Source organism: Pyrus communis, chromosome 4 (assembly GCF_963583255.1).
Source record: "Pyrus communis chromosome 4, drPyrComm1.1, whole genome shotgun sequence".
Lineage (NCBI taxonomy): Eukaryota > Viridiplantae > Streptophyta > Magnoliopsida > Rosales > Rosaceae > Pyrus > Pyrus communis.
Window position 1 is genome coordinate 9280513 of NC_084806.1, and position 12324 is coordinate 9292836.

The following is a 12324-nucleotide window of genomic DNA, read 5'->3' on the forward strand; positions in this document are numbered from 1 at the left end:
TGCCTTTGCCTTGATCTTGCCATCTCTGGAAGCTGATGCTGACAGGCTCACTCTAAATGAACGTCACCCGCTGGCTTCACAAAAAAATGATCAACATCATGGTCGGGGGGGCTGTCGATGAGGGAGGTATGAATCCGAATAAACCTCAGTCTCAGGCCACAAACAACAGCAAGGCTAAACTTGACGAGGATGACGGTGATGCCAACGAGAGTCATGGTCCGTTCGGACATGGTTCTTCCGGAAGTGATTCCCACCGTTATTTTACCGGCGACCAATTTCACCCCCATTAAGTGTAGTTTGGGTTTGATCTAAAAGCTGGCCATAAGATTTTGAAATGAAGGTTCAATCCTTCACCAGCAATCAAGGTTGTGTAACGTAAAATATGTGTTTGGCTTTTAATTTGCTAATAAAGTGGAGTTCAATAAGACATGTCGCCATATATCTAAAAGATTCGTCTATGGTCGCAAGGCGCATGTTTGATTTCACCAGTCTAGACTCTGGTTAATCATGTCATGTGTTGTAATATTTTCGACTCATATAATAAAATGCCATGAATGTATGTGTGGTTAGTGTGGGGTTTTTGTTTATTTCAATACAAAAATGTCATTTTACACTCGCACAATCTGACTAAATAAATTTATGTTTACCCCATTAGTTTTGTGATTATTTGTAACCTCGCGCAACATTTTTAAAACAATAACATTAGGATGCTCATCTAAATTTTGTCGTTGTGCTGCTGCACTTGGAATTTCTTATTATATTTTCTTGGAAGTTCTAGTCTATTGTGAAGTGATTGGGCACCAAAAATTATGGAATATGTTTACTTCAATATATTTTCCCAATCTTTGGTGTGGTGGTACCAGATTTTAGTGGAAGTCCAAGCCAAAGAGAAATTCGATGCAAAGACGAGAAGACGAGAAGACGAGAAGGAGAAGAGAGGTAGGAGTAGTGCTGGAGTCGGTAGAGACCCACTTCATGAAAGGAAGATTGAAAGGAGGAAGGGGAAGTAGCTGTTGTCATCTTCAACCTAGAACCCAGCTGCAGTTCCCAGTCTCTGTTTCAGATTTTTTTTTTTTTTTTTTTTTTTTTTCAACAAATTTTTTCTTAAATTATTTTTAATCGCATGGCGCAAATTTGGTTTCCTAATCAGGAAAATGTGGGCTTTGCACTTGCCACATCTTCATTTAACCGCTAATTTTAACGGAATGATTAATGGTTGTACAAAATTAAAATGAAATTATAAGTAATATATGATATTGAAATGTTTTAAAGATATTATATGAGGTTGAAAATAACACAAATATGAGGATGCAAAATGTATTTTACCGCTAAAGTTTTTATCCCAAGAGCTTTATTTCGGTATATCAGATGGGCTTTGTTTTGGGCCATAAGTATACGCATGAAAGTAAATTGATCAACAACTAGGCTTTCTCTAGTACGCATGGTTAAATACGCATATGAGTTGCACACTTCTTTTCAACCATTGGATCAATCTCAAAGGTTAGTAGTACAACTTTACTTCACGCTACAATCAGGGTTTGTTTGTTTTTTTATTTTTTATTTATTTTTTATTTTTTATTTTTATTTGGTGAATAACGGAGAGTACAACCCAAAAAGAAAACTACAAAACAACAGCAAAACGAGTCTGAGGAACTCTAACAACATCATCAATGAAAGCTGGTCTAATTCAAATGGGAAACTCATTAAATACAAGAACGCCAATATCCATATTAAAACTCCAATTAACCAACTCATGTGCCACATTATTATTCTCTCTGTAAACGTGTTTCAACTCACACCTCCTTAATTGTCTCATCATTAATCTGCAGCTATGCATAATTGTGTCCAGAGGATGGAAATTATCAACTTGGGTTTGCTTCAACAACATAACAATAGCCTTAGAATCTTTCTCAATATGAAGATCAATAGCACCCTTATCAAAAGCAAGCTGTAAACCAAAGTATAACCTCCATAATTCAGCATCACAAACCTGCCCTTATTTCTGAATATTTCTCTTGACGAAGAAGAGGAAAACCCCCAAAATATTGCCCTTGACGAGGACCTATGCTGCAATTGTAGGCTTGCAGTGGTGCTTTCAGGCGTCCTGGAGAGGGAGAAAGAAAAAGCAATCAGTGAATTAGAGGAGAGAGGAATATGATTCTCTCCCCTCTTACTTTCATCCTCTTCATTTTCCTCCTGTCACATTTTGTTTTTTTTGTCATTTTATCTCTATAAAAAAATTAATATAAAATATTGATGCTGGAAATAATTCAAAGTAAATGTTCCAACATGGCCGGGTTTGTAATTTGGGTCTCTTTCACCCGATTGTAACTTAAAGAAAAGTCTTCACCTCCTTCATTTATTTTAAGGAAAACTAATAAAAAAGTCTTCAAAACTTTGAGTTTTAACCAAAAGTCATCATATAACTTTATTTAATGATAAGGACAAGATAATGAAAAGGAAAAAAAAAAAACTTAAGTAAAGTGTGTGCAATACTTCATCATCGCCTCATTATTCTTCATCTCCTTCTCCTCCAACAACTACTCTCCCTGACAACAACGCCTCTCCTCTTTCTCTCTAACAATTTTATATTTTCTAATATTTTCTTCACATATGTATTAGACTACTGCTAGTGCACGAATTTAGTCAAATCCGTCCCTTGTTGATTGTATACACAAAAGAAGGATTAAGAATTTTCTATTGTTTTACATATATATATATTATTATATAACTACATATATAATTAATCTTCATCTAGTATTAAGTTTCATAAATAGTGTAGTACTATTAAGTTTCATAAACAGTGTAGTGCCGTTAAGTTTTATAAACAGTGTAGTAAGTTTCATTAACAGTGTAGTACTATTAACTTTCATAAATAGTGTAGTACCGTTAAGTTTCATAAATAGTTTGTGTGAGGATGCGCGAGTCTGCGTGTCAGTTTGTTTTTTTTTTTTTTTTAAATATTAAAATTATGTCTTTTTCATTAAAGTTAAGTTCATTTGTCCTTTATATTAAAATTTAAAATTTTTTCAATAAAATTTAAATATTTTTCATTAAATAAATTTATAGCATGATTTTTTTTATTAAAATAAACTTAGTCTAAGTAATTTTCATAAAAGTTATCTTTATTTTAATCTCACGGTTACTATTCAAACGTAGTTGGCCGAAAAGTTTGCATTTTCGTGTAATGCATGTGCATTTTTGCATACTGCATTTCTCATTTGTCTTATGTTGGAGTGTGATTACTCTTTGAGTTAAAAGTTCGGACAAAATTCTTGTTCTCCAGTCATTCGTTCATGCTTGTTTGATCGATACCATATTTTTTGTCAAAGTATCAAAAGATATGTGTAGGGATTAGTTACATAATAGAACCTTAAATATCACAACATGGGTTATAAATCAGTTGATCATGACAATATGTTCACTTTCGTAAACCTAAGTTTGACTTTGCCTCTCCATAGATTAGAGTAGTTTGAAGTGTTGTACAAGACAAACACATATACATATAGCTAGTAAAAATAGTGTAGAACTTGCTATGGGTAATTTCCAAATGTTTCGGGTAAACCATTATCAGATACAAATTGTTGACAGTCCATGGATAAAACTACTCCAAAAAACCAAGAAAGGAAAAGGTACCAAGAGTTCTTAAACCACTCTTTTGCTATTTTTCTAATGCGAGACAATTGAGTCATTCACAGAGTTTCAACCAGAACATATGTCGCTTATTTATATCTCATTTAGATTATAGAAGATAACAACATTGCGACACCATATGATGGGTTTCACAAATTTGTGCAAAATCTAGCTAGAGGACTGTGACTGAGTTTTAAAAATTTTAGTTTATATTCACTTCCCTAAGTAATAACTTACAGAAAACTCAGTTTGAGCTTGTTGTGTGCTTAGTAGTCTCTCTCTTTAAGAGAGTTTTAGTTTTAGCCTTTTTTTTTTTTTTTTTTTGGTTAAATACGGATACGGCCACTTCATGATGTTATGAAGTCGAACTCTAAAAAGTCTGCACGTGCTCTAAAAGTGAGAAATATTAACTTGATTATCTCTTTATATTTTAACATGTAAAACCGATTATATATCATGTAACATTCAAGAACCACATAATAGTTTTTCATAGAAAATTACATCAGACACCATAATTCAGTTTTGAATGATAGAGTCAACAGTGCAGTTAATTAATTAAACGCCTTAATTATCATTCATCGTAATAATTGCTTCTTTGGTGGCCATTGGCTCTCGACAAATATGGTGCCACAGCAATATAATCCCCCACTGCGTAGTGCTAAGAGATTTTATTATCTTAATCACCCTTCAATTATCTAATTATCTACAACTGGAGAAAATACACTAACTTTGGTAGGCCAAAATAGCCTATATAAATGACACCTTTGAGCATCGATACTGTCATTGCCACTTCAAAGGTTAATCTCTTGTAGCAAAACTTGCTGGGTATCTTCCACAAACCCTAATTATTATTATGTTTGTTATTTTTCTCAGGATTTTGTTTGCTTGTTTGTTGATTCATGTCTTTTTAAGTAATAACACTTTCATTAAGTAGCTAGTTAATTACTTAATTACACGCACCTCTTTGTAATTTTAATTTCAGGGTTAAATTAGTTTATTCTCCATGAGGACCTTACCCGTAACATGTGTTGCCTTTGCCTTGATCTTGGCATCTCTTCAAGCTGATGCTAAAAGGCTCACTTTGAATGAACGTTACCTGCTGGCTTCACTTAAAAATGATCAAAATCAGGGTCGGAGCACGGCGTTTGTTGCTAACGGCGGTGCGAAGTATCAACCTCAGTCTCAGACCACAAACAACAACGAGGCTAAACTTGACCAGGATGACGGTGATGCCAACGAGAGTTATGGTCAGTTCGGACATGGTCCTTCCGGAAGTGATTCCCACCGTTATTTTACCGGCGATCAATTTCAACCCCATTAGCTAGGGTTTCTTCCAAGAGCTGCCCATGAACTTTTAAAAGGAAGGTTCAAGTTCGCCTTCATCAGCAATCAAGGTTGTGTAATATAAAATATGTGTTTAGCTTGTAATTGCTAATTAATAAAGTGGAATTCAATAACAAGTCGCCATATATCTAAAAGATATGTCTAATGTCGCAAGGCGCATGTTTGATTTCACCAGTCTAGGGCTAGTCATGTCGTATGCTGTAATATTTTCGACTCATATAATAAATTTGTCATGAATGTATGCATGGCTAGTGTGGGTTTTTTTTGTGTGTAATTTCAGTCCAAAAATGCTATCTTACACTCACACAATCAGATGAAATAAATTTTATGTTTCCATTAAATATGTGTCATTTTATCCCATGGCATGGCTAGTGTGGGTTTTTTCAGTTATTTTAGTTCAAAATGTCCTCTTACATTTCCTTCTTATACTCACATAATCTGACTAAATAAATTTTATGTTTCCATCTAAGGTTACTCGCACAATCTGACTAAATAAATTTTATGTTTCCATTAAACATCTATCATCTAAAGTTTTTATCCTATGAAAAATAGTATCAAACTATCAGGAATCTGAAACCCTAACAAACTTCAAGTATTGTTCTTACTGATTCATTATTGTCGAATGTGCATTGTTTTGGGCCATAAGTGTATGCATGAAAGTAAAATCGATCAACAACTGGGCTTTCTCCGGTAGCTAAATACATTGCACACTTTCCTGAGAATTTTAGGAATCTCGTGATCGTGACAGTTCATTGTACATTCAGAAATCATTTTCAAATTTAAAATTAAATATAAATAGTACCTAATGAAAACTGACTGCACGATGTACGATGAACGGTCATGATCACGGGATCTCTAGAAAAATGATCCGGCGAGGATCCTTTTCCTTCTTTTTTAACCTTTGGATCAATCTCAACTGTTACTTTTAGAATTTCAACAAGCAAATGAGTTTGCGAGCGATGCTACGGATTTTAAACAATGTTAAACGTGTAGAATATACTAAAATTTACTTACATTCATATTAAAATTTATTTGTATCTTTTTGTTGAAAAAGGAACAAAAATACGTGTTTGTACAATATATTACAAAGCAAAAGTTGAGAAGTGGTTCACATAGTTATAGAACAAATAGAAAATACTTTGTTTTTCCATGTCTTAACTTTTTTTATTGTTGTTAGTTCTTCACTCTTTGTTTTCTTTATTGCCAAAAAGATGTTCCTCTTGTACCATCTCGTTTAATCAACTATTCCTAACAACAGAATGAAAGCTGGGAAGAAAGAAAAGCGCATGCATGAATATAATTTTAAATTTTCAACCACCCTTAATATTGAACTTTTGACTTTCACTTGCTTATTGGTCAAGCATCTAGCTCAGAAAAAAATATTCTATGAGCTGAAAAAAGTTGTTCTAAATCATTCTACTGAAAGCATTAAAATAGTCATGTTTGTAATATGTTATTGTGTAAGTAATGTGATCCCCGTAGAAATTTAGCATCGGAAATCTAATGTGCAAATCTTCCAGATTGGATTACGTAGAGTTATTGACCCTACGTGATGTAGGCACTACAATAAGTATGGTCCCTATATTAAATATAGATGTTGGTGGCTTCTCATCTATCAAAGCCATGCTTTTATCTATTTTAGTTAGGTTGCATTGTAACTATAATATGTTATTAATTGTCTATCTTAACAATGTAAGGTACCCTCCTATTTAAAGGGCTCCATATGTAAGATTAAGGAGCCAATTAGTAAATTAAAATTAATCTAGAGAGTGATTTTTCTCCTTCTTAAACAAGTTTTTGTCTTGGTTGTGTGACTGAATCCAGGATTAGCAACGTCAAGTGATTCTATTGACCCTAGTTGAGTGATTTCCAGGTTCCTATCCCTCGTCTTCTCGAAACTCCCTTGGCTTTACTGCATCAAGTCGGATCAGAGCAGGTTTTCTGTTGCGGTTGAAGATCATGGCTATGATTATCAACCCATTTCAAGATCACATCATTGACGATTGAAATTTATCACCAATTTACGACAAGTATGATGATGAAGACGAGTATAGGCTCATCAAGAAGTTTATCTGTTGCTAGGAGATAAAGGCTTTGTGGATTGGGGTTATCCGCATAATGTAAGTACAATGGTGGAAATGTTTTATGTACAGCTTCAAAAAGAGGTAAAAACTTTGCATGAGCATAGTAATTGCGTTTGGAAAGATTTCATTACTCACAATCTTAAGAGGAATTTTTGAAGAAAAGAATCGGTGAAGATGATTGTGGTTCCTTAATATCTTTCCAACCTTACTCAACTCAAGAGACATTTTGGATTTATGATGTCAATTTCAATCAAGAAGAAGGAACTAGGGCCTACAACGCTTGGAATGTTAGGGAAGTGGAATTTGCATCTATTTTGCCTTGGAACAATTTGACCGCCTTGAACTTCATTTTGCTAGTGTGGTTGTTGTGGAAGAATTTGCAAAGTCATCCAAATGATTGAGGAAAACGAAATGAAACTCGAGGACGAGCTTTTTTTTGGAGAAGAGGAGTATGATGTAGGCACTACAACAAGTATAGCCCCTATATCAAATATGGATGTTGATGACTTCTTATCTATCAAAGCCATGGATTTATCTATTTTAATTAGGTTGCATTGTAACTATAATATGTTATTAATTGTCTATCCTACCAATGTAAGGCACCCTCCTATTTAAAGGGCTCCATATGTAAGATTAAGGAGCCAATTAGTAAATTAAAGTTAATCTAAGAAGAGAGTGAGTTTTCTCCTTCTTAAAATCAAGTGTGAGACTTGGTGGTGTCAAGTGAATCCTCGATTAGCGACTTCGAGTGAATCTGTTGCCCTTTATACATCTGTGTGACTAGATATTCGAAGTCATTGCAATACAAGTTGTTTTCTTGAGCTTAATAAAGTGATGAGCTACGATTAGCTTGATCTCTTTACATGATATGTAAACAGTCTAACTCGAAAGTTAAATACAACCATAAGTTTAATGAAAATTAAATGTGGTATTCATGTCTCAGAGTTCGGGACATGACTTATTGTGTTTCGGTCAAGGTACAGATTTTACTAGAATGACAAGAACAATGCTCCTTAAGGGAAGCAAGCTAGAGGTGTGAGGGGACTTTTATTACGAAAATGTCTTTTAAACAGGCTTAGCAAATTTGATTTCAGTTACGTTATGGGGAAAATCAAGTTTTATGAATTTTTATCAGACCTTCAATGTATAAACGTATGATTCCTTTTACACTAGCTATGGCTAGTGTATAATAATGACATTCAGCTTACACGTGTATGATATGTATTCAGTTTGTTCACATTATGAATATTACATTCAGCTTTCACACGTGTATGGTATATATTCAGCTTATCTATACTACGGACATGCCATTTAGCCTACACATGTATGATATATACTTAACTTGTCATTACATCAAAAGTACTACGTAATGACATGATCATATAGTTATACTCAGCTTGCCATTATTTCGAGATTATTCAGTAATGATATGATTATACAATCATGCCCTAAGTTTACCATTACTTTGAGACTACTCAGTAATAACATGATTATATTATCTAGCTTACACTGGCTACGACTAGTGTATGATATATTGATATTGTATGATATGTCATCGAAACTATGACACATTATTACCCTGGTAGTTTACCTATTCAGCTTTAAAAACAGAACTTGTATTTTGGCAAATGTGCTCTGAACATATTATTAGGCATGTAATAGAGGATCACAGACCTATTAGGTGTGGCCCTTCGGGGAAGTGGTACTTACAGGTGTTGCAATTTGGGCCAATCTTTATTTTAGAGGGAGTTTTGTCAAATTTTTAGTAGATTTATATAGATGACAACTTTAGTTATGTTTTCATGCATGTCATGATTTCGTCACATATTCGAATGATGGCCAACATATCTTTGTTTTAGTGATATTTGGGTCGGAGTGTTCAGTGCGTTTAGTAGTCTCTCTTTTAAGAGAGTTTTAGTTTTGTTTTTCATTAGGGAATTGTTATTGGCATTCCAAATTTCTCATTTTACACTCCAAACTTTCTATATTTAAAAAGAAAAATACACTTGTGAGAAGTGTAGAATAAGATTTTTGGAGTGCTAATAACACTTCCCCTTCAATATGGATATGTCTACTTTATGATATTATGAGGTCAAACCCTAAAAATTCCTCATGTGCTTTAAAAGTGAGAAATATCAAACCTCATTATCTATCATATTTTAACATATAAAACGGATTATACCACGTAACATTTAATTACCACATAATAATTTTTCCAAAGAAATTAGATCGCAGCCAATAATTCATTTTTGAACAATAAAAAGTCGGCAATGCAGTTAATTAATTAAACACCTTAATTATCATTCATCATCATAATTGCTTCTTTGGTGGCCATAGCCTGTCGACAAATATTGTGCCACAGTAATATTACCCCCCACTGCTTAGTGCTAAGAGATTTTATTATCTTAATTACCCTCCAATTATCTAATTATCTACAACAGGAGAAAATACACTAACTTTGGTAGGCCAAAATCGCCTATAAAAATGACAACTTGGAGCATCGATACTGTCATTGCCCACTTCAGAAATTACTCTCTTATAGCAAAACTTGCTGGGTATCTTCCACAAACCCTAATTATTCATATGTTTGTTTGTTATTTTTCTCAGGATTTTGTTTGCTTGGTTGTTGATTCATGTCTTGTTAATTAATAACACTTTGATTAAGTAGCTAGTCAATTACTTAATTACTTGCACTACTTACATGTACCTGTTTGTAATTTTAATTTCAGAGTTGAATTAGTTTAATCTCCATGAGGACCTTGCTCGTAACATGTGTTGCCTTTGCCTTGATCTTGGCATTTCTTCAAGCTGATGCTAAAAGGCTCACTCCAAATGCACGTCACCTGTTGGCTTCACTTAAAAATGATCAAAATCAGGGCCGGAGCACTGCCATTGTCGCTGATGGCAATGCGAAGAATCAACCTCAGTCTCAGACCACAAACAACAACGAGGCTAAACTTGACGAGGATGACGATGATGCCAATGAGAGTTATGGTCAGTATGGAAATGCTCCTACCGGAAATGATTCCCACCGTTATTTTCCCGACGATAAATTTCACCACCAATAAGTGTAGCTAGGGTTCGATCCAAGGGCTAGCCATAAGCTTTTAAAATTAAGCATTCATCAGGAATCAAGGTTGTGTAATGTAAATTATGTGTTTGGCTCGTAATTTGCCAATAAAGTGGAACTCAATAATAACATGTCGCCATATATCTAAAAGATGCGTCCAAGGTCGCAAGGCGCATGTTTGATTTCACCCGTCTAGGGCTGGTCATGTCGTGTGTTGTAATATTTTCAACTCATATATATAATAAAATGTCATGAATGTATGCATGGCTAGTGTGGCGTTTTTATGCAATTCAATCAGAAAATGTCATCTTACACTTTTTTCTTACAATCGCACAATTTAACTAAATAAATTTTATGTTTCTATTAAACATGTATCATCTAAAGGAAGTATGAAAATGACATTTTATAATTGTCCACGTAGAGCCACAATGCCACGTGGACACATAGTAATCATCCAATCAATGAGCCACGTCATCAGTTAACTAATCTCTTGAGTCTTGATGAAATAGCTAATGGAAGTATGAACGTGTCACACAATCCTAACTTTATGTGTGAAACTAGGATGACGAAAAGTGTATGAAAGTTTGAAAATCACAATACTTGAGAGTAGTATAGGAAAAATTATCCAAAATAGTATCGAACTATCGAGAATCCGAAACCGTTACAAACTTAAGGTGTTGTTTTCACTGTTTCGATGTTATCAGCTTTAGAGTTGGGCAAACGGGTCCTGGACCCGCGGGTTGGGGCGGGTAATGCCAATTCGGGGCGGGTACATATATTGTAAATTCAAAACGGGGCAGGTTCATTTAATTAGTGGGGCGGGACGAGTACAAATTTTAGAGCAAACGGGCCCTAGACCCGAACCTTTTCCACTATTCATTATAGGGAGATTAAATCTCCACCATTTATTTCTAACACTTAGGTTATGTCGAATTCTCCAGAGTCCTCTGACTCCTCTTAACCTCAATCTCGAACTCTCCCAGCTTCGTCCGTTCATTAACTGGCAGGCGTTCTTCTTCATTTCATCAACCATTTCCAACCTTTAGATCTGGTCAGTCGGTCTCCAAAATCTTCCTGAGTTGGTACTACACAACACAAGTACTACCTACCTTGGTACTACACATCACAAGTACTATGGATTAGGTTTCTCGCCGGATCCATTACATCTGGATCCTCTGGATCACCCATATCCTCATTCCCCTCTCCTCTGTAGCAATCACCATCACTGTTGCAAACAAACCTAAACGCGCCGCTGCAAACTGCAGTGGAGGTGAATGTGCAGCACGAGAACTACACGAAGGATGCAAGGGCTTTTGTCGCGTTGGTTGCAGTTGTTGATCTGAGGATTGACGCTTGCATGATTTTCTCGCAGCGGCTAAGGAAAGAGCTTGGATGGGGTGATGTCGATGTGCTTTGGTAATTGCAGAGGAGAGTGGGATACTAAAAATTGATCGATTTCATCACTCCAATTCTCTTATTTGTCTTCGATGACACCCTCTTTCTGTCCAAAAATTCGATTTTGAACTCGAATCTAAACTTGGTCGAGTGGAAATTTGTTTGGGAATCTAGGATACTGAAAATTAGAGAAAAGAAAATTGTACCCGTAGGAATCGGCCTGTTTTATACTGACCGGGTTAGGTCCAGCTTTCAGTTTTAAAATTGTAAAATCCGCCGTCCTGTTGTATTTTCAAGCGGGTCTTGTCCAGTCCCTCTTTGGGCCCGGCCCGTGCCCCACCCCAAATCAGCTTTGTTTTTTTTTTTTTTTTTTTTTTTTGAACACAAATCAGCTTTGTTTTGGGCCATAAGTGTATGCACGAAAGTGGATCGATCAACAACGTGGCATTGGCATTCTTTCCTAACCATCGGATCAATCTCAACGGTTAGTATTGAAACTTTAATTTATGCTAAAACTGGATTAATCTCAACGACCTATGCTGCAATTGCAGGCTTGCGGTGGTGCTTTCAGGCGTCCTGGGGAAGGAAGGCGAAAGAAAAGCAATCAGTGAAATAGATGAGAGAACCGGAGTGATTCGAAGTAAATGTTCTACCATGGGCGGGTTTCCAATTCGGGTCTTTTTTGACCCGGTTGTAACTTGAAGAAAAGCCTCATCTCCGATTATTTTAATCCAACGGTTGCTGTTTAAACGTATAAATTAGATGCAGATTTATTGATGTACACTAGAGCATAATTGC